Genomic DNA, 20,741 nt, shown 5'->3' with positions numbered 1-20,741 from the left:
GCTAAAAGTAAGGATTCGAATGCCAGTAACATTCTCAGCTGATTAGGAAATGAGTATCTTTGGGATCATTAGGAAGCCCTTTCCATGCATCGGAAACCAAGCTGGGCCTGATAAACCTTTGTTGTAGATTGCTGGCATGCGTCGGCGTACAAAGGTAGAAAATGAAGTCGGAGTGAAGCTTTGTCTCTGAGCCAGGAACAGAGGTAGTCACAAGGCTCAAATGGCATGATTGAAGTGAGTGGGATGCATTTACAGAACATCTCACTACCGTATGACAGTGATATCAGCGAAATTCCAACTTCAACATACACAACACACAAAACCCCAACTTTTTAGATGTTAGGATCCATTATTCCCGTGCTTGGTCTTTACAAAAAGACACAATTACATCTAAATTATTTGCAATAGTAATTGTTCCCTACGACTCTAAGTTACATCTGATGTTCATGAGAAGTTTACATACACTTATCGTGTGCTTGAATATTATACTAATTTAGCAATTTAAAGACTTATTTTAACTGTTCTTTTTTCAGGTTGGAATAATAATGCAACATATATCTTCACAGTTAAAAAAAAAAAGAATTGGGTAGAATTGTTGGAAAATTTCACCAAATCAACTTAAAGTCAAATTACACAAGGCTCATATAAATAAATACACTCCAACTAATATTTGGGCCGGTGTCCCTCTGCAAGTTAGACCTTTACCACATGCTTTAGAATTATATTGCCATCAAGAAGCTTTTGGCATAATTCTCACTGAATATTTGACTATTCCCATTGGAAAAATTGGTAAACCTCATTTAAATTTGTTGGTTTCCTAGCAAGGACCTGGTTTTAACCCCAGTGCCAAGAATTTTAGGATGGGTTATGTTATTTAATTCAAAAACCAGTTCTGATATTTGGGATTAAATATGTCCAATAATTAGCTATTTGAGCCAGACAGTTACGGTCAGAAAAAGGAAGTTGATTAGGATGTTCTGAAATGTTCCGGCAGCAACCAAGGACTCCGCCACACAGTGGGTAGAATAATGACTGCCTTCAAATTCTTAACTTTAACTCAAATCAACAGATAGCTCATTGAAGCTTGGACACAACTGTACAATCCAACAGGATAATGATCCTAAACATCCATCAAAAGTGGTTTCCTGACATTAAGCTTCTGGAATTTTACTTCCGCCTCTCTGCCTGCTCAGACGCTTTTCTCCTAAGCTCCCTGCTTGCTTGCATTCTTCTACTCCTAACTTTTTATCTCTTAGTCAAAATTACGGAAATATTGGACTAAAACTACTTCTTACCAGTGACTCCCAAGGATTATTATTATTTTTATTTTATTTTATTATTTTCTAAAGGATTTTGATGTTTTTATAATCGAACCTGAAAGAAGGACAAGTTGACGCCAGCCAATCGGCACAAAATGCCTCCCTTCACCACAGAGGACTTTGACAAACTTTTACAGAAATTGGCTGTTTTGGAGATGAAAATCCATCGACTAGAAGTGAATGTGGAGGTGAATATGTTATACAACGATGATTCAACTCTGCTTGTGATCCCAAACAGTGACAGCCAGCTCAACAACTCAGCCGGCAATCAGAACACTGAGAATAAACCTACCAGCAGACCCCCCTGGCATGTTTTAGGTACATGCCCAAAAAATTAAGGTGGACGACTCACTGGAAGATCTCAGCAATTAAATAAATTAGAATGGCCAGAATTACAGAGAAATGCCCCCGTTTCCCCTGAGAAAAGGAGACTTCGACAGCGAGCTGCTGTCACAACAACTGATAGGAGTTAGACAGCTGGAAATAATGGAGTTCCCTCCAAAACAGATTTGCTCCACTACAGAATGAAAACCAGGAGAATGATCCATCTTCTGAGAACAATAAAAGGTTTGAGAACAACCTTCATTCTAAACAGTCTTCTCCAAAAATTGGCAGAGAAAAAGCGCCCCACCGGACCAAGAACCCTAATAGTGGGCAACACAGCTGTGAATTGGATTAAAAACTTCTGCAACAAGAAAAACACAGACGTTATGATTGGTACCAGTAACGTGGTCTCTGATATCTCAGAGATTATTCTGGCAATCACAGAAAAGCGCCCGTCTCTAGAAAACCTTATTATACACTGTGGAGCCATGGATGATGTGGCTAAGAAAAAATCAGAAGGATAGAAGGAGGATTTCACTCGTCTTCTGAATATTGTTGGAGGTCTCAATATCAAGGTGTTTCTCAGCGGACCCTTTGCACCGATTTTCTGTGGAGATAAGATTTTTTCGAGATTACTGATGATTAATAAGTGGTTGAAAAAAAGATGCGCTACCACATGTATGAACTTCATTGACAACTTCAATATTTTTTGGGAAAAAAGACAACTCTTAAAGCAAGATGGTTTCTGTTTGAACAAGCCAGGAGCCAGACGTCTCACATCTAATCTCTTCTATTAAGTAAATAATAATAATAATTCGCTTCAACCTTCAACAGAGAACATGGAGTATCAACAACAATGATAACGCTGCCTCCAACAGCTCCTGCAGAAACAACCGGCCAGTTGGCTGAGAAAGAGAGGTCATCAGAAAAGGTCTCCCCGTCAAAATCCACAGGAGAAGTGGACCCCCCCCTTAAACCCCCCTCACACCACATCCTGACCCAGAGAGTACAGACCTCTCACATCTCCCCACTGAGAGGTCTTTTTGCTTTACTGGATTCCGATAACATGAAAGGACCTCTAGATCTCTGTCAGGAAAATCATTTTTGATCAATGACTTCATTACTGACCACAATCTTGATGTTATGTTTTTAACAGAAACATGGTTACATGAATTTAATGAAGCTCCCATTCTGATAGAGGCGACGCCTCCGAACTACAATTTTCTTTGTGAGAGCAGACAGCAAAGAAAAGGTGGAGGGGTGGCCACTTTGTTTAAAGACTTATTAGATTGTAAAAAAGTATTTCTGGGCAAATTTGACTCTTTTGAATATTTGGCTCTCCAGGTAAAGAACCTGGTCCGAACCGTGTACTTGAATATTTACAGGCCTCCGAAGTCCAAAACAAACTTTTCCAGTGATTTTAATGAGCTTTTATCTGTGATATGTGTTGATTATGACTGTTTAATTATTGTGGGAGACTTCAACATTCATGTGGACAATCCTGAAGACAGAATGATCGGTTCGGACCCAAAAGATCTATGTGACACTCTTAGAAATGTTGGTTTGACTCAACATGTTAAACAGCAAACGCACAAACAGGGACATAGAAGTGAAAAAAAGGAGTGCCGAAAAGCTGAACGCACGTGGCGAAAGACTGGACTCCAGGTTCACTATATTATCTATAAAGAGAGACTATACAGATATAACCTACAACTGAAAAATGCAAGGGAATCCTTCTTTTCTGAGATCATCAGCAAAAACATTAACAATGCTTGTGCATTATTTGCCACGGTCGACAGGCTAACAAACCTTCCTGTAATTGTAGCATCTGAACTCCACTCTACCAGGGCCTGCAATGAGTTTGATAACTTCTTCACTGAAAAAACCCAAAAGATCAGAAGGGCACATCCCCATCAACTCCAGTACCAATGTTGTCTCCAACTATAATTGATTTTTACAAAATTTCCCATTTTCACCAAATAAACTATAAAAACATAGAAGAAATCGTACAGCAACTAAGCTCTTCTTCCTGCTGTCTCGATCTTTTACCCACAGCTTTCCTTAAAAAAGTTTTGCCCGTAATTTATCTGATTTAACACAAATAATAAACACATCCCTTTTGTCAAGTGTTTTCTCCCAGGCCCTGAAAACAGCAATTATCAAACCTCTATTGAAAAAGAGCAACTTGGACAAGCTGCTACTACAGAACTACAGGCCTATATCAAACCTCCCCTTCATCAGTAAGATTATTGAAAAAGCTGTGTTTCAACAGTTAAACAACTTCCTAACAACGACCAACCGCTTCGATGTCTTCCAGTCAGGCTTCCTGCTCACCACAGTACAGAGACTGCTCTTGTCCAGGTGTTCACTGACTTCCGTAAAAATGCAGACAGTGGAAGAACCACAGTGCTGGTATTATTGGACCTTAGTGCAGCATTTGACACTCTTTCTCACTCCATTTTATTAGAGCGCCTGGAAAACTGGGTCAGCCTTTCTGGTACCGCACTCAACTGGTTTAAATCCTACTTGAAGGACAGGGACTTTTTTGTGTCAGTAGGTAACTTTACATCAGAGAGCACAAAAATCACATGTGGTATTCCCCAAGGGTCCATCTTAGGGCCCCTCCTATTCAATATCTACATTCTCCCCCTAACTCAGATTATAATAAACAACAACGTAAGTTATCATAACTATGCAGACGACACACAGCTATACGTTACGATGTCACCAGGTGACTATGAACCCATTCAAGCGCTGGGTAAATGCTTAGAAGAAATCAATGCATGGATGGGCCTAAATTTTCTTCAGCTGAATCAAAACAAAACTGAAGTAATAATCTTTGGACCAAAGGAAAAGCGTTTAAAAGTTAGCACACAGCTTTAGTTAATACAGCTAGAAACCACCAGTCAGGCTCGAAATCTGGATGTAGTGATGGACTCAGACCGGAACCTTCAGAGGCACATAAAGACAGCAACAAGGTCAGCCTTCTATCACCTAAAAAACATCTCCAGGATTAAAGGACTAATGTCTCAGCAGGACCTTGAAAAACTAATTCATGCATTCATCTTTAGTAGAATTGATTACTGCAACGGTATCTTCACAGGTCTGCCTAAAAAGTCGACCAGCCAGCTGCAATTGATCCAGAACGCTCACTACAACTAAGAAAGTGGAGCACATCACCCCGGTTCTAAAGTCCCTACACTGGCTCCCCGTATCTCAGAGAATAGAGTTTAAAATACTTCTGTTATTCTATAAATCACTGAATGGCTTACCACCCAAATACATTACAGACTTGTTGTCAGTGTATCAACCACCCAGACCTCTCAGGTTTTCTGGTTTAAATCTACTCTGCACACCCAGAACCAGAAGCAGCTTTTAGTTCTTATGCTCCACTAATCTGGAATAAACTCCCAGAAAACTGTAAAAGTGCCGAAACCCAAAGTTGCTTTAAATCAAGATTAAAAACGTATTTGTTTACAGTGGCCTTTGACTGTGCTATCTAAACATTATTGGTTAAGTTTTCAGTCCAATTTTCCTTTCGTTTTCTTATCCATCATTCTAATCTCTTTATTATTTTTAATTACCTTTGTTTTTTGATTTTCTGTATCATTGTAATGTTTTTCCTTACAGCGCCTTGAGTGCCTTGTTGCTGAAAAGCACTATATAAATAAACTTGACTTTACCTGACTTGGAATTCCCCTCATCTCTACCGTGAAAATAGTTGGTGGACCATGCTAAAAAGCTGGATCCAGGAAGCTAAGGATGGGGTTTAAAGCGCTGTGAAAACACAATTGTGTTATGATGATGATGTTGATGATGATGAGACACCAGAAGTGCACATAAAATTGAAATCCAATTCAAGGCAAAACTAAAATTACAAATGATAGATGCAGAAATAAATGTAATATATTAAAATATGTAAATACATAAAGGAAACAATAGTACAATGAAAATTATAAGAATACTACAAAAGATTAAAATTAGAACGTTGACTTCTCTTGAAAATGTTTAGAAAACTTCTTTTTTATTGCTTTTTTTCATATATGCATGGTCTTAGTTCCTTTGAGACTATTTACTTTTTCGCATGACTGAATGTCTTTTGTGGTCTTGCTACATACAGATAAAGGGGAATGTGGCAGAGGAGCAGCCTGTGGTCTCAGCATGTGGCAGTGTGGATTAAATGTATCACTGTGTGTACTTAAGATAGTGTAAAAGGATCAAAGCATCTTACCAGCTGCAGCTTAAAGCTCAGTTGCCAAGAGTTTCTATAATCCTGCTGTTTTCACTCTTTCTATGTGACCACTTGATGTTGTTTTGTGTAATAACTGAATCTGTGGAAGTTTCGTGTTGGAAGGGCTGTGGTTTCGCTGTAATCTAGGTGTGTATTGTTATCTAACCCCTCTTGGATCCCTATACCCATTTCTGAGTAGGAAATTAAATCTTTCTACTTCCTCTGGATTAAATTGAAAAACATGACAGATAGTTTGAACTTCTATCCTGCGCTGCTGCCTTTAGGTGGAGGAGATTTATCTCCCACTCTACCCTCTGGTCTGTAACTAATCCCTATGATATCCTCCCATCTTTTTCTTTCTCACTGCAGTTACATTCAGGGCCTTTTTCTGAACACTTCTTTTTCATTTCTTTATTTCCTCTCCAAGCTCTCATAGGGCTCATTTACAAAAAATACCTTCAGATGCACACAAAAACACACTCATAAATACACACATGCAAAGACACTTTTTAACCAGTGCAGTGCTCTTAAGGCCTGTGTTTTGCCAACCCCTTCACGTAAGTGAAAGCAGCTCCCTCTCTCGCTGTATATGAGCTGACAATGCATTTTCTCTGGTGCGCTGTGCTCGCAAAGCCCAATGGCTTAACACCATTGGCTCCTGGTGTATTTTATCTTTACTTGTCAGGTGATATTCTCCCTGTCATTCCATCAATCTTCAGAAAGAAACAAAACATAATAAAAACCCAGGTCCACACAAACACAGCCACAAACACATAGCGGTGAGCGGTAGCAGGTTGCCGAGGGCTGTTTCTGAAATGAGTGGCTAACCACCAGGAGTTACACAGACTGGTTGAACTCGATCAGTCAATAGTCCATCACCCTTGGTTCTATTCGTCATGGTGGTGTGGACGTAGCCTCAGGCTGTCTGGGTAAATCTGTGTGTTTGTGATTCTGGAAGCATAAAACACAAGGATAAAGAGACATGGAGACAGGAACACGGAGAAGGAAAACACTGAAATATTTATCCACGGATTAGCAAAATTGTTATCCAATAATGCAGTAATTGTAGTCCTAACGACTCATTACAAGCTAAGGGATAATCTTTAAGACCACTACGATCTGGGTTAAAACGAAGCTACATCATTTACGGTTAAAACCGATGAAGATATTCTTCTTCTTTCTTATTACAGTGTTAAAAACAACATAAAATAATTAATGTTTGTTTGCCATCGCCTTTTCTTGCTGAAGACACAGCCATGCCAACAACAAGCATGACCTACCATCTTCACACCTAACCCTGGTTTATTACACAAAATTATTTTTTGCTGCCTTTTTCAAATTATATCTGCTTTGTGATCTATTTAGCCATAGCAAGAAATTTATTATCTGAAACAGGTGTACCCAAATAAAACAGAATGTAATTGAAAAATGACGTCATTTCAGCATTTATTTTTCTTCATTTTGGTGCTTATGGGTGACAGCTAATCAAAATCCAACGTTCAGTTTCTTAGAAGATGGCAATATTACAGAAGACCTATAAAAATGATTTTTTTTAATAAAGACATTTCAAACTACTGTAAAGTATGTCCATGTACTCCACAGTATATGCACTCCTATTATTAAGAGTACTTGGTCAAGGCTCCTTCCCATCTTCCTCTTGGCAGTACTCCATAGATTATTTTTGGAGGTCTTGAAACACTGACTCCAGCTGCAGTCCACTCCTTATAAATTTCCTAAATTCTTGAATACACTCTTGAAAGGCTGCACTTCTTCCTGTTGATTGTGCAGCTATTTTTACCACACTTTTTCCTTCCACTTAATGTTTCACTAATGTCCTTGGATTCATCCTTTGTGAACAGCCAGCATATTTAGTAGTGTCTGTTTATGGCTCAGCCTCCCTGGTGACCATCTTCTGGACAACTGTCTAGTCAGCAGACGCCCTCATTCTTGTGTAGGCCATAACATTTCTCTTTTTTGTTGGTTGTATGGAGTATTATGGTTTTCTGATAAAATGAATGAGTTTTCATCAGCTGTACTAATCAAAATTCAAAGACAATTGCTTGATACGCTGTGTATAGTGAATTTATATGAGTTTAATTTTGAATTGAATTACTGAAATAAATGTTTCCAATGGTTCTAATGTCCTGAGATGCACCTGAATGTCTCTTCTCAAGGCAAACCATCATGAAAGTTGGATTATTGGTAATATCTGATGTTTCAGAGGAGACTGTTTAGGAACGACCTTAATCTAATTTTCTTAAGTTTTCTTCAAATTTCTGTCATTCTAATACATAAACTGATATGTAAACATGTAAATTCCCATCTCTTCGAGATTTACTCTTACATTTGCTTTATAGGCATTTATTTTCTCTATTAAAAAAAAAACTAATTTTCCGCAATGGATGTGCGTGCGTCAGGCCTACAAGGTAATGAGGTTCATTGGTGCAGCAGAATTGCTGCTTAAATGACTGTACTTTAGAAACACTTGTATCTAAAATTCAACAATATAAACCATTTTACGGTGAATTTGAGTTGTTTGTTCCACATATAAAAAATTTGAAATAGTCACTACCTGGGTGTTTTATATACAGGGTGTAAATAAGAGAATTATCCTCCCCGAATCACAAATGTAATCACAGAGGTTCACTCAAAATGTTTTAAAGCATAATTGTGCGATTGTCAGTTTTTATTTCACACAGAATCGATCCAACACAAGATGAAACATAAAACGACTGATAAACATAGAGACTGAACACATCACACCTTTAAAGCAAAACTTTACTTTGTGCCTTTGATGAATTTGCTTTAAGCTTCAGCTTGTTGGGTAATTGAGACCAGAATGTTTCATGTTTTGTGTGTTCACATTTCCTCTTAAATAAGAAAACCGAAGAGAAATGACAGCACACAGAAGAATGCATCCTTCTAACCAAAGATCATTAGAAATACTTATTTTTTCCAGCAGCACCAGTTTTAATTCCACGTACTGTTAAGAAAATGGAATTAAAGCAACATTTACAATGTTAGATTATTAGTTTCTTATTGTGCAGCCAAATTTAGACAAAAATTAAGAGGATTACATCTTCATTAATTCATGCTTAACATGATATCTTCAGGTAAGTTCTCCCCTGCTCCTTAGTCTGGTTGTTCTTTGAAAACAAGCTCGCAATTAGCCAGTGGCGAATGGTACCTCTCACAGTTAGACCTTCTCTACCTGAACCTCCTAATTGCCTCTCCCCCTCACGGGGTACATTGACCTTTACCTTGTAGACAACAGTTAATCCTCAGTTTAGCCAGTGACATCATGCATCATACACTGTCCTGATACAGTTAAACTCAGTCTATTTTACACCTTTCATCCTAATTCTTATGCACTATACATAATATGTGCTGCATTTTCTTACACTTATATCTCCATATTACACATTATTCAGTTCACCTCCATACATAGCAAGATAGGAAACAATGAGAAAGGTCTCAAATCCTTGCTAGTGCCACACATCCTTATCAGCTCAACAGAGATTCCATCCAGCACCAGAATCTCCTGAGACAGTTGCTCAAATGAAGAGTTGAGCAAAGCTGGGATTGAAAGAACTTTATAAATAATTCAAACCGTTCTAACAATAAACCCTTTTCATGGTTTAGTCATCTTGAAAAATAATACACTAATTTTCAGCAATTTTATAATCCCTACTAATCCCATTTTTAGTGACGTCTGGGGACACAGATGTCTCCATGTCCTGTGAAAATCAGTCACGGGGGCTGGTGAAATCCCTTGCACCAGTGAAGAAGACATCCATATTTGTGACTCCTATTACACTCCTATTTAGTTTAAGATTGACATTATACACACAAGGAAGCAAAATAGACAAAATGTCACTATAGGCACTTGGTCTGAATTTCTGATTTGACAATTTTTTGGATTACAAAACTGCTGCAATGTTCAAAATCAGGACCAAGCTTATTTTACACCAGAGTGAGGATAATCTCTTTTGTTATTCATAGGGAATTAAAATTCTATTATTATTTTCACATATGAGCCTACTTGTGAGACCTTTTATGACACAATACTCCTTTATTGTTAGGAAAAGATTGTAAGATGAGCAGATGTTGGCATTTTACACTGGTTAATGTTCCATTAAGCGCATTCTTTGAATATCTTGAAGGTTCAGATGATTCCCCAATTAATAATTAACATTCAAAGACAACCGTTGTGTTAGAATATATTTATATATTTTTCATATTAGATTATATTTTACAAATGTTTAGGTTTCTGGAGTTTCTGTTATGGACAAGTGATCTGTGCAAGGTGTAGTTAACACCTAAGTTACAGTTAATGAACAACACATTTTGTCCAGTTTTTTGATTGATTATTAGAATTAACTGTTCTCTGATCAGCAACATAAGAACATCCCCCTGACAATATATTTATGACCCCCGGCAAACCTTGTTGGGCCCTTTTTGCTTTAATGTATTTTAACCATTGGTTAGTGTGCAAACCTACCCTTAGCATCCCTTTAGACAGACACCAAAAGACTGCTTAGGACTACCACAATTAAATATAAATGTGCACCAAATGACTCCTCTGTGAAAACCGCTTTTTATATTTACTTTTCTGGAGGGACTTAGACTGTAGACCCCTTCAGCCATGACTAACGATTTATTTTCTCCTGCTTTAAAATGTCTCTGCCAGCAACTTTAACCTCCCTAGGGTGAATTCTCACTCGTTATCAATAACACCATACATGGATTTGCAACTGTTTTCCTGCCATATGGTAAATCTTTGTATTTTAAGCTCTTTAAGCAAATATTTGCCTTCAGGGTCATTCTTTTGCATACTATTGCTTACTTAAAACAAATCTAATGAAAATATCCTTTCTTACTGTGTAGAAAGATGGAAGAAAAATGTCTGGTGAATGAATGGTGAAATGGTAAATGACCTGTACTTGTATAACACTTTATCAAGTCCCCAGAGACCCCAAAGCGCTTTACACTACAATCAGTCATCCAATCATTCATACACACATTCACAATGGTGAACTATATTGTAGTCAGAGGTAGGGCTGCCATACAACTGGCATCACTGAGCCCTCTGACCACCATCAGCAGGCAAAGCAGGTGAAGTGTGTTGTCCAAGGACACAACAACTGAGATGGACGGAGCAGCGGTTTGAACCAGCAACCCACCGGTTACAGGACGAACCCCTACAGACTGTGTGCCAAAAGCTATTATGAAAAGATATTTGTGTGGCTGATTCTCATGTAGTACCGGTTGTGACAGAAAATTTATATCCCTTTTTTGTAAAGTATATTTTTTGTCTTTTTGATTTACAAAATCAGCAAAATGATAAAATGTTCCCTCATAGTATATTTTGCAACCTCATGGTCACAAAAAGAACAGCCTGTCCACTTTCAGACCATCTTATGTTGTCACTGTGCTACTCTTTGAGCTGCATTTAGGATAGAGTAGAAGTAATTTCCTGCTCCTCTCCTGGTAAAGTACTGTTGGCACAGATTTCTTTCTGTAATTGAATTGGATGTCTTGGAGCACGGACCAACGTAACATGCTTTTCTGCTCCTTTCAAAGCATTATTCCTCTGGTTGACTTGTAGATGTTAGAGATTGTCCAGTTAGACATTAACTGATGTCACAGCCATGCAGATTTAGGTGTCAAGTAAATATTGCAGCTTTACTCTCACCGTAGATTGGTGTTCTCGCATTGGATTAAACATTTCTTGCAGTGGTTTAAAGGCTTCTTTTCTTTGGATATGCATCCTGCACCCTTTGTCAATGACAGTCATCACGGAGATTTTATATGTGTGTCCAATTTTGACTGAGCTTCTTTCATTGGGAGTCTAGCGAATTGAGTTACTGTTCTTGCAATGCAGTGTGTCACCACATGGTGGCATCACTTGCCAATTATGATCAGTAGATCACCATTTTATTCTTCTTCGTGTGCTTTAATCCTGTCCCTGTAGTAGATTCCCCCGTGTGTATGCGGGCAGTTGTCCTCCCCAATAATGTGTGGGATAGCTGGCACTTTATTTATGATCATTAAAATAAATAAGTACTGTGGAGAGTTATTAGGATGTTGCTCATTTGCCATCCACCTGCACACCTCAGCGGCTGGCTTCACCTCTTCCTCATGTTACAGAATGCAGGAATAAATAGAAGCACTCACAGTTTACTACTGTCACCTGATAACCAGGAACAGGTAGAGAACATGACAGACAGCAAAAGAAAAACAAAGACACTGCAAAGTGGGTTGGGATAACAGATTTTCATGACAGGCAGTGATATGCACAAGATCAGAGACAGACGGTAGGAGATTTTTAGAAATGTCAGACTTGGAGCAGATGTGGAGATTTAAGGTGACAGAAAAAATGTTGAGAAAAGCAGAACGATCTTCGTGACGAGTGGATTGACTCGATGTGTCTGGCATTCAGCATTGTTAGTGACAAAGGAACACTAAAATGGATAAAATGAGGATATCTTCTCTTGACTTTGGTTTTCAGGGAATTTGAATTTGTTACATATGTTCAACATTAGCAGTTTATGTAGTTGATAGCTTAGAATGTGCCAGAAATTTACATAAAAACATAACAAATAAAATAAGAAGTTACTACTTTCTTCACGTGATATAAACACAGGATACATTAAGTTATGGAGGTGTTTCTTCAATAAATTAGTTTAGAATCCTTTATGAATCAGATAGAAACCCTAATGTTCTTTGCAGGGCTTTTACTTTAGAAGATAAGGAATACCCAAATACAGCAAAGGCAACAAGCTGAGCTTCAGAATAAATAAATAGCACTGATTGATAGAATGTTGAAAACAACAGATGTTTTATTACTTTCACTACATTAAAAATGAATGTTTTATCTCTGACATGTGTACAGAATATATAAAAGCACACATAAACATATAGTAACAGGTGTATTACAGTTATGCATTCATGGCTGAAGCCCCTGATATTTCATAAGAGCTTCGGTCTCATGAAGGAAGACCTTTAAAATGCATATGTATTATAAACCTGCATTAAGCCCCTATAACACAATGAAAATTTGATATGTTTACATTAATGCCTTTGTTCTGTATTTCATAAAACCCACATACAGACTCATGACAAAATATGGTACCAAAAAGAAAAGGGTAATTTGTGTGGATGGGGCATTTTTTATTCATAATTTTTAGCTTTCCAAAACTCTCAGACCTAAATGTCATATGACTGACAAAAGCAAGAATAAATACCATTAACTAACACAGTTAAGTGTGTAATTAGTGATCAATTATCCTTGTAAAATAATTATTTTAGCTGTGTAAACTAGAACTGTGTCAACTGAATAAATATGTAGATTTATTGTGTTTTGCTATAATATAAATCTACTTCTTTATATGGGAGGTTGTTGATTTTTGCTTGTTTTCTTTTTATGAGTGAAAATGTATTTTGCAGACAATGTTTGAGTGTGTCTAAGGTGGTATTATGTCACACTTGCAATTTCAGTGCAAATGAGAAGTGAATTGTCATATAGTACCCAAAACTAGATCTGAACAGATGGAGGGGTCTTTGTTGCCAGCCAGTCAAGGTTTAGATTTTCCACTGAATGTGTGTTAAAAATGTTGAAATGAGTTCAAATTTGTTGTCTGTTTATCTTGGCCAATTGTCACGTGATCTGCGGAGTGGGACTGCTTCTAATTCAATCCAGTCAGTCACACTGCCACCCATTTCCCATCACCACAGCTGCTCTCGTCTCCTGTTGCTTTCTGTTAAAGGAGATATCACCTCCGCTCTGCCCGTCCCCGTCCTCTGTTGTGTCTTTGTTGTCCTTTTCCATCCACTCCACTTTCACTTGACTTCTTTCAAATCCTGCAGCTGTGCTTCCTCATTTGCGCACTCACTGAGACTAATCGACACTAACCCATCACTGAGAGCACTCTGCGACTTCTTTTTCTGCAGAAACTAATCAGCCATTGTTGATCATCCATGACACGTTTCCTAACTCCCTCCCTTTCCCAAAATGCTGTTCAACAGCAAATAATTCCTAATGTAGGATGAAGTAGAGAAGGCAGACCAGAAAAAAAACAAATTAAGTTTATTACTGAGTGTGATTTTGGACAGCACGAAGACTTTCATTTAGCACAACCTAATATTTCCTTGCAGTGAATACTAAATGCTCTAGCTTAAACGGTTGACATTTAAAGGCCCAGGGGTGTCACTTAAAATACAGATCAAGATATGCCACTGCAGTGCAATTAAGCTACATTAACCCACAGTTATGTTTAGAAATCAATCTCATAATCTATTCATAATCAATCTGAAGGATGCATTCTTGACTTTTGCATTGATCGATGTTTATTACAAATAAAAGAAGCAGAATCAACTCTAAAATTACCACTGGCAAGAATAATTATAGGAAAAATCAATGTAAACTAGTAATCAGTGTAAATCACTGTAAGATCAATTTAATAATGATTTATTTAAACTGAAGAAAAAATGTCAAATAAGTCTAAAGTGCAAATATGCAAACACTATGTCTACTATACAAATTACTGTTAAATGGGGGAAGTTTTATGACTTGGGAAGGAACTTTCAAAACATTACTATCTAAGGTAAATAAAGATCTTCCATTTGTCAGAAATGTATTGATCCATCAGAAGTCTAAGGAAATGGATTTTGATTCAAATCTCTACTTCTATCTGAGAGGAACAAGAAAAAGAAAAAATGATTTCAGAGTCTGGGAACCACCGGGGATCTGTCAGCTTTCAGCAGAACTCCCACTAAAGAAAGAATTGAGCACATCAGTGAAATCCAAATGTTTGACTTCCACAGAAGCTGCGAGACCTCTAAACTTATTTAATCACTTGATTAAATAAACAGATATTTAGGATTTACCACCATTAATTTGTTACGTCTAACTGAGATTTATTATTTAAGAGATTTATTATGTAAGTTACCAAGTAATGTCATTTTTAGAAGAGATGCTATAACATGTTCTGACACCTATTCAGACAAAACTTAAAATTATAAAATCATTTAGGATTTAAACATCCTGGGACTTGACCTGTGTGGAATAAGAGGATAATTTGGCTAGACCTAAAAGTCAGACAAGGACATTTTAAAGTGATCTGGAGAAAAACAGTTAAAGTAGACTGAAGCTAAAGGAAAATGAGCACAGAAGGGCTACTTTAAACTGGAACAGAAGAAGATCAGAAGAAGCTGTCCTAGTGAAGATAACATCCATAGTAAAACGAATCCATAATTTGTAAAATAAATGCCTTAATTTAATAAGTTGTACTCTGATATTTGAAAGATAGTAATATCTACTTGGTTTTGTGGCATCAATTTTATGGTAATTTTCTGCTTTGAGTCTTCTGCCTCAGAGTTAGGAATTGGTCCGTGATGTGCTTCGGGGTTCCTGCATTTTGGTTGTTTGAATCATATCTTATATTGCTTGTTAGATTAAAGCAGAGCAGAGATTCATGTTATCATCTCTGTTTTGAATGCTGATAACACACATCCTTCATTTCAGAATCATTATAATTTTGTGTGATGGCTCCACCCATTTCCCCTCTGTAGTTTTCATAGGATTGTGCAGATTTTCTGCTCCCACTTCACAAACGTGCCACATCAGACATTTAGTTCCCTACTCCCTACTCCATGTTTGTTCTTTTCTTAGTCTGTGCTAATAAATGTTCCATTCTCTGTCCTTCTAGTTTTACCTTTTTCCTGAGGCTAGTGTTTTCTTATATTTTGTATTATTTATGGCCATGGCCATCTAGTCTAAAACACACTCATGCATCTGAACATCATGTCCTTAGGCACATCTGAATAATGTCATGCTGAAGTTGTTTTTCCCGTAGGCTTATAGACTGAGCAATGCTACCTAGAAGTATGGGATGCCAATTATACACTACATCGTCCTCTCTTGCCTTTGTCAGTTTCTATGTAGTCAGCAGGAAAGAAAGAAAAAAATGTGTTCTGTGTGTCGCACTGCAATTAGGGCACATTTGTGTCTCCAACACCGACGTTGAGATTGGAAAGCTACCAGAGAACATCATGCAAAGGACTGTGCAAAAACCCAAATTAAATTAACCTTTCTAAAAGCTAATTGTCTTCAAAACTGGGGGTTTTAAGTCTTTTAGTTGGTGGAGAGTTTATGGACCTTTTAATGTGTTGTTAGGAGAAAAAACACAGTTCATAAATTAGCACTATCTGCAAATCTTATAATATAGAGAAAAGGTTCTGTGTTGGAAGACATAATGTGCTGGGAATAAACCAATGGTCAACTCTGACCTAGATATGCTTAAAGGGAACTTAAATGAAGCGTTCAATGTGCTTATGTTTTACACTGCTAACTGAATCTTTAATTTAAACTGTGGGGCTGTAAGTTGATACTCATAGCTGTCATAGGAAGATGTTTCCTCCTCTGAGAGAGATTTTTGTGTCTAAGCTGTTGTTTTTTTCCTCACCCAGTTATTCCCGTGAGGCATTTAAATTTTGTGTTAGTATTTCTAAATATTTACTTTGCTTGATTTTGCTGGCCCTCACAAAGACCAATGTGCATGTAAAGAAGTTTATAGGTAAAGCATTTTTTTGTTTGAGGTCAATTCTGCAGTCACTGACTGAGGCTTGTCCTAACATTTTGTGAGGGGGTCTGCTAATTGCTTTTCTGTTTAGCAGACACAGAGCTACAATAATGTTTAATTGCTAATTCCTCTGGCGTCTTGATAAGAACTCACTTTAGCCGTTAAATGCATTATAGTCATTAGATATTTACGTGAACATGCAGTACATTGCCTTTGTACCTTTTGAATTTCTCCACATTTTGTGACATTACTGCCATAAACTTCACTGTAGTGTATAATTGTGAAGTAGAACAGAGTCCACCTGTGTGTATTTTGTTATAAATACTGCTACTACTTTAGAGGCCTTGTTGGCTTGTCAGAGAACATCGGTGAACAAAAAGCATCATGAAGAGCTGGGACTACTGCAGACAGGTCAGAGATGAAGATTTAAAACTGCATGAAGATGCTTCAACAAAGTGAAAATGTAAGGTGAACTCATTGCTAAATCACCCCACTCTTTCAGATTTTTATATATTTTCTAAAAACAATTAAACCATGCATCATTTTTCCTCTGCCTCATGACTCTGCACTAATTTGTTTTGGTTTATCGGAAAGATATCACAATGAAAAATACTGTAGTATATGATTGTGATAAAAATTTAAGGAGTGGGAATACTTTTAAAACCCACTGTAGCTATAATGATACAGTGCTACAGTGCATCTGTGTAGTCTGTCAATGTGGATAGTTAAGCATTTTGGGAGGATTTTATATGGCAGATGTGAAATGTAATATGATTAACAGTGCACAGTCATACTGTGTGTTAAAAATATCAGAGACTTGGCATTAGTCTTCATCGCCAGAAGGTAAAATATGTCTATCTTTTTAAAGTTAAGGATTTTATAGCTAAGCTTTTTTTATGGCTTTTAACTGTTGTTCCAACTGTACAAATGATCAATGCCTGCAAGATGTTTTTAATTAACCATCTGCACAGTTCTGTAGTCATTGATGGGTCTCTCTGACAGCAAACACTAACTTCTTATGAGTTTAGTTGAGAATGTTTTCAGCATAGAAAGTCATATCTGCTGCCACTGTGTTAAAGCTGCTACACTTAAATACCTTTTAGCATTAAGTTGCTATCAGTCACCGACCATTAGAAGCATGATATGATAAGAGGTAGTGATCACCACTGAAGCAAATATCACCTCCTAAACAGAACGAAAGGCTCTGAACCATTCTCATTCATTTTAGTGTTAAAGAAAATTAAAAAAACAATTTTCTATATGACTACATACAGGGGTTGGACAATGAAACTGAAAGACCTGGTTTTTGACCACAATAATTTATTAGTATGGTGTAGGGCCTCCTTTTGCGGCCAATACAGCGCCAATTCGTCTTGGGAATGACATATACAAGTCCTGCACAGTGGTCAGAGGGATTTTAAGCCATTCTTCTTGCAGGATAGTGGCCAGGTTACTACGTGATACTGGTGGAGGAAAATGTTTCCTGACTCGCTCCTCCAAAGTGGCTCAATAATATTTAGATCTGGTGACTGTGCAGGCCATGGGAGATGTTCAACTTCACTTTCATGTTCATCAAACCAATCTTTCACCAGTCTTGCTGTGTGTATTGGTGCATTGTCATCCTGATACACGGCACCGCCTTCAGGATACAATGTTTGAACCATTGGATGCACATGGTCCTCAAGAATGGTTCGGTAGTCCTTGGCAGTGACGCGCCCATCTAGCACAAGTATTGGGCCAAGGGAATGCCATGATATGGCAGCCCAAACCATCACTGATCCACCCCCATGCTTCACTCTGGGCATGCAACAGTCTGGGTGGTACGCTTCTTTGGGGCTTCTCCACACCGTAACTCTCCCGGATGTGGGGAAAACAGTAGAGCCATGGTTTTATGTTTTTTGGATACAATCTGGGTTAGCACCCCAACATCCCTTTCAGACAGCTTCCTCTTGCGTCCACAGTTAATCCTGTTGGATGTGGTTCGTCCTTCTTGGTGGTATGCTGACATTACCCTGGATACCGTGGCCCTTGATACATCACAAAGACTTGTCTGTCTTGGTCACTGATGCGCCAGCAAGACGTGCACCAACAGTTTGTCCTCTTTTGAACTCTGGTATGTCACCCATAATGTTGTGTGCATTTCAATATTTTGAGCAAAACTGTGCTCTTACCTTGCTAATTGAACCTTCACACTCTTCTCTTACTGGTGCAATGTGCAATCAATGAAGACTGGCGACCAGGCTGGTCCAATTTAGCCATGAAACCTCCCACACTAAAATGACAGGTGTTTCTGTTTCATTGTCCAACCCCTGTAGATTTAAAAGTAAGAGAAACCTCATTAGAGAAACCAAGAATTGTTCTTTAATATTTAATAAACTTTATGGCATTGAGGGAATGTTTTTTTTTGTCAGGTAATTAGACTTTGAATGTTTTGTGTGGAAAAAAGTCTCAAATATTTGTACAAAATGAATAAGCTTTCAGTCAGAATTAATTGGATACAAGTCTGTACTTGTTCTGTTAATGAAGGTTGTGGGAAGGTGGCAAGAAGGGACATTTAATCTCTTGTGAAGGAAATTATGTAAACTAAAGACAAAACCAAAACTAATAATTAGCATGGATGTAAAAAGCACATTATTTATAAATCATAGCTCAAGTGCATTAGTATCTAAGATATTGCTTATTTTACAGAGTAGTCAAATGTGTTCCATTGTTTTCAGACATTTAGGATTTACATCGTTATGATTTTATGTTTAATTTATTTTATCTATGAGAAACACTGATCTATCCTAAGTTTGATGATGTACGCACAATATGATTTGTAGTATAAATCAAGGCTAATAGCAATGGTATCCCTACTACTCAAATTCTCACGTCGTCACATTACAACTAGAAATGCCAGTGTAGCCCAAAGTAGGTCAGAATTATGAAGTGGAACAAAGATGATGGATGGTTTTGGGATTCTTTGCACAAAAAAATCAGGAAAACTGGGTTAGGCATTAGCAGTGGAGCAGTTGCCTGTCAGCAAAAAGTTCTGGGTTCAAATCTTTCTTTCTGGCTCCCTACTTAGGGTTCTTGATGCTGGGAGTTAAACGTTCACCCCGTCTCATATGTTTTACAGCCTCTGATAGACTTTCTTCCTGGATTAATGTATATTTAGCTCCGTCCATCTTTCCATCAACTCTGACCAACATCCCTGCCCCTGCTGAAACAAGTATCCCCAAAGCATTATTATCCCACCATTCTATTTTATGATGAGGAAGGTGTGTTTAATGTGATGTGCATTCTTGGTTTTGTGCTTTGGATAGCTGTAAGCCAAAACGTTATTTTTTTTCTCTCATTTGATCACAGCACATTCTTCCAAATGTTTGCTGTGTTGCCTCCATAAAGTGCAAATGGCTTTTTTCGATAATGATTTTCTTATTGCCATTATTCTGTTGTGATTTTGAATGTTAATATATTTTTCTAATATTTAATATTAATACTTTTGTATTTTATTAAATGATATTTCTGTTAAAGGTTGTCCTGTGAATACTATTCTAATAAGGTGGTGGTATTAGGACAAAATTGAAAGGGATGAGCCAAGTTCTGGCATTATTGAAGAGCAAAACTCTGCACACACACAGAATGAATTCACACAATTTCTAAAAATAGAAGAATGTATTAACAAAAATCTGCCAACTCAAAGTCAAACATGTATCAACAAACTCTTCACTATGCTAAAACAACCCAACTAATCTACCAAGCACAATGAAAGAATAAGGAAGACTAATGAGCTACGTCCAATATAAACAAGTGAATCAAAGCTGGATGAAAACCATGACCAAAAGAGTGATGCAACATTACCATGCAATGTTATTCATGTTTGAGAACCAAGGATTATCTTGAAGAATCTGGAAATGAATTTAAGTTAGTCTTGGAACTAACTTAGGCAATAATTGGTATACCTTCAAGCAACCATTCACAATGCATGATCAGATAAAACATTATTTTAAGAAAATAACATTTTAAAGAATTATTTGTTGAATTAAACCATGTTGATAATGAATAAAAATGTGAATAATAACTGCACGTTACTGCTGTGGCCACGGTGCCGTGGTCCCGTTGTCCTTCCTTCAGGCCAGGAAAACTGCTCCACTTGGTGTTGTAGAGACAGGGTCTCTCCTGGGAACTCTCTGGAACACACTTTGCTTCTGTAGACCTCAGAAAGAAAAGTAAAGCCACGCTCGCACCTTAATTACCCCACGTTCGTAAATGAATACTGGATACACAAACAGCAATTCATTC

At 37.5% G+C, this 20,741-nt stretch overlaps 1 protein-coding gene across 1 annotated transcript in view; it reads left to right on the top strand.

The window, feature by feature from the left end:
* The window catches only part of clstn2a (calsyntenin 2a), a 259,786-nt gene that overhangs the window by 73,202 nt on the left and 165,843 nt on the right, over positions 1–20,741 (top strand). The gene's annotated exons all lie outside the window — the stretch shown is intronic.

Source organism: Girardinichthys multiradiatus, chromosome 6 (genome assembly GCF_021462225.1).
Source record: "Girardinichthys multiradiatus isolate DD_20200921_A chromosome 6, DD_fGirMul_XY1, whole genome shotgun sequence".
NCBI lineage: Eukaryota > Metazoa > Chordata > Actinopteri > Cyprinodontiformes > Goodeidae > Girardinichthys > Girardinichthys multiradiatus.
The sequence above is the reverse complement of the archived record's forward strand: the minus strand, read 5'-3'. Positions and strand labels throughout refer to the sequence as shown.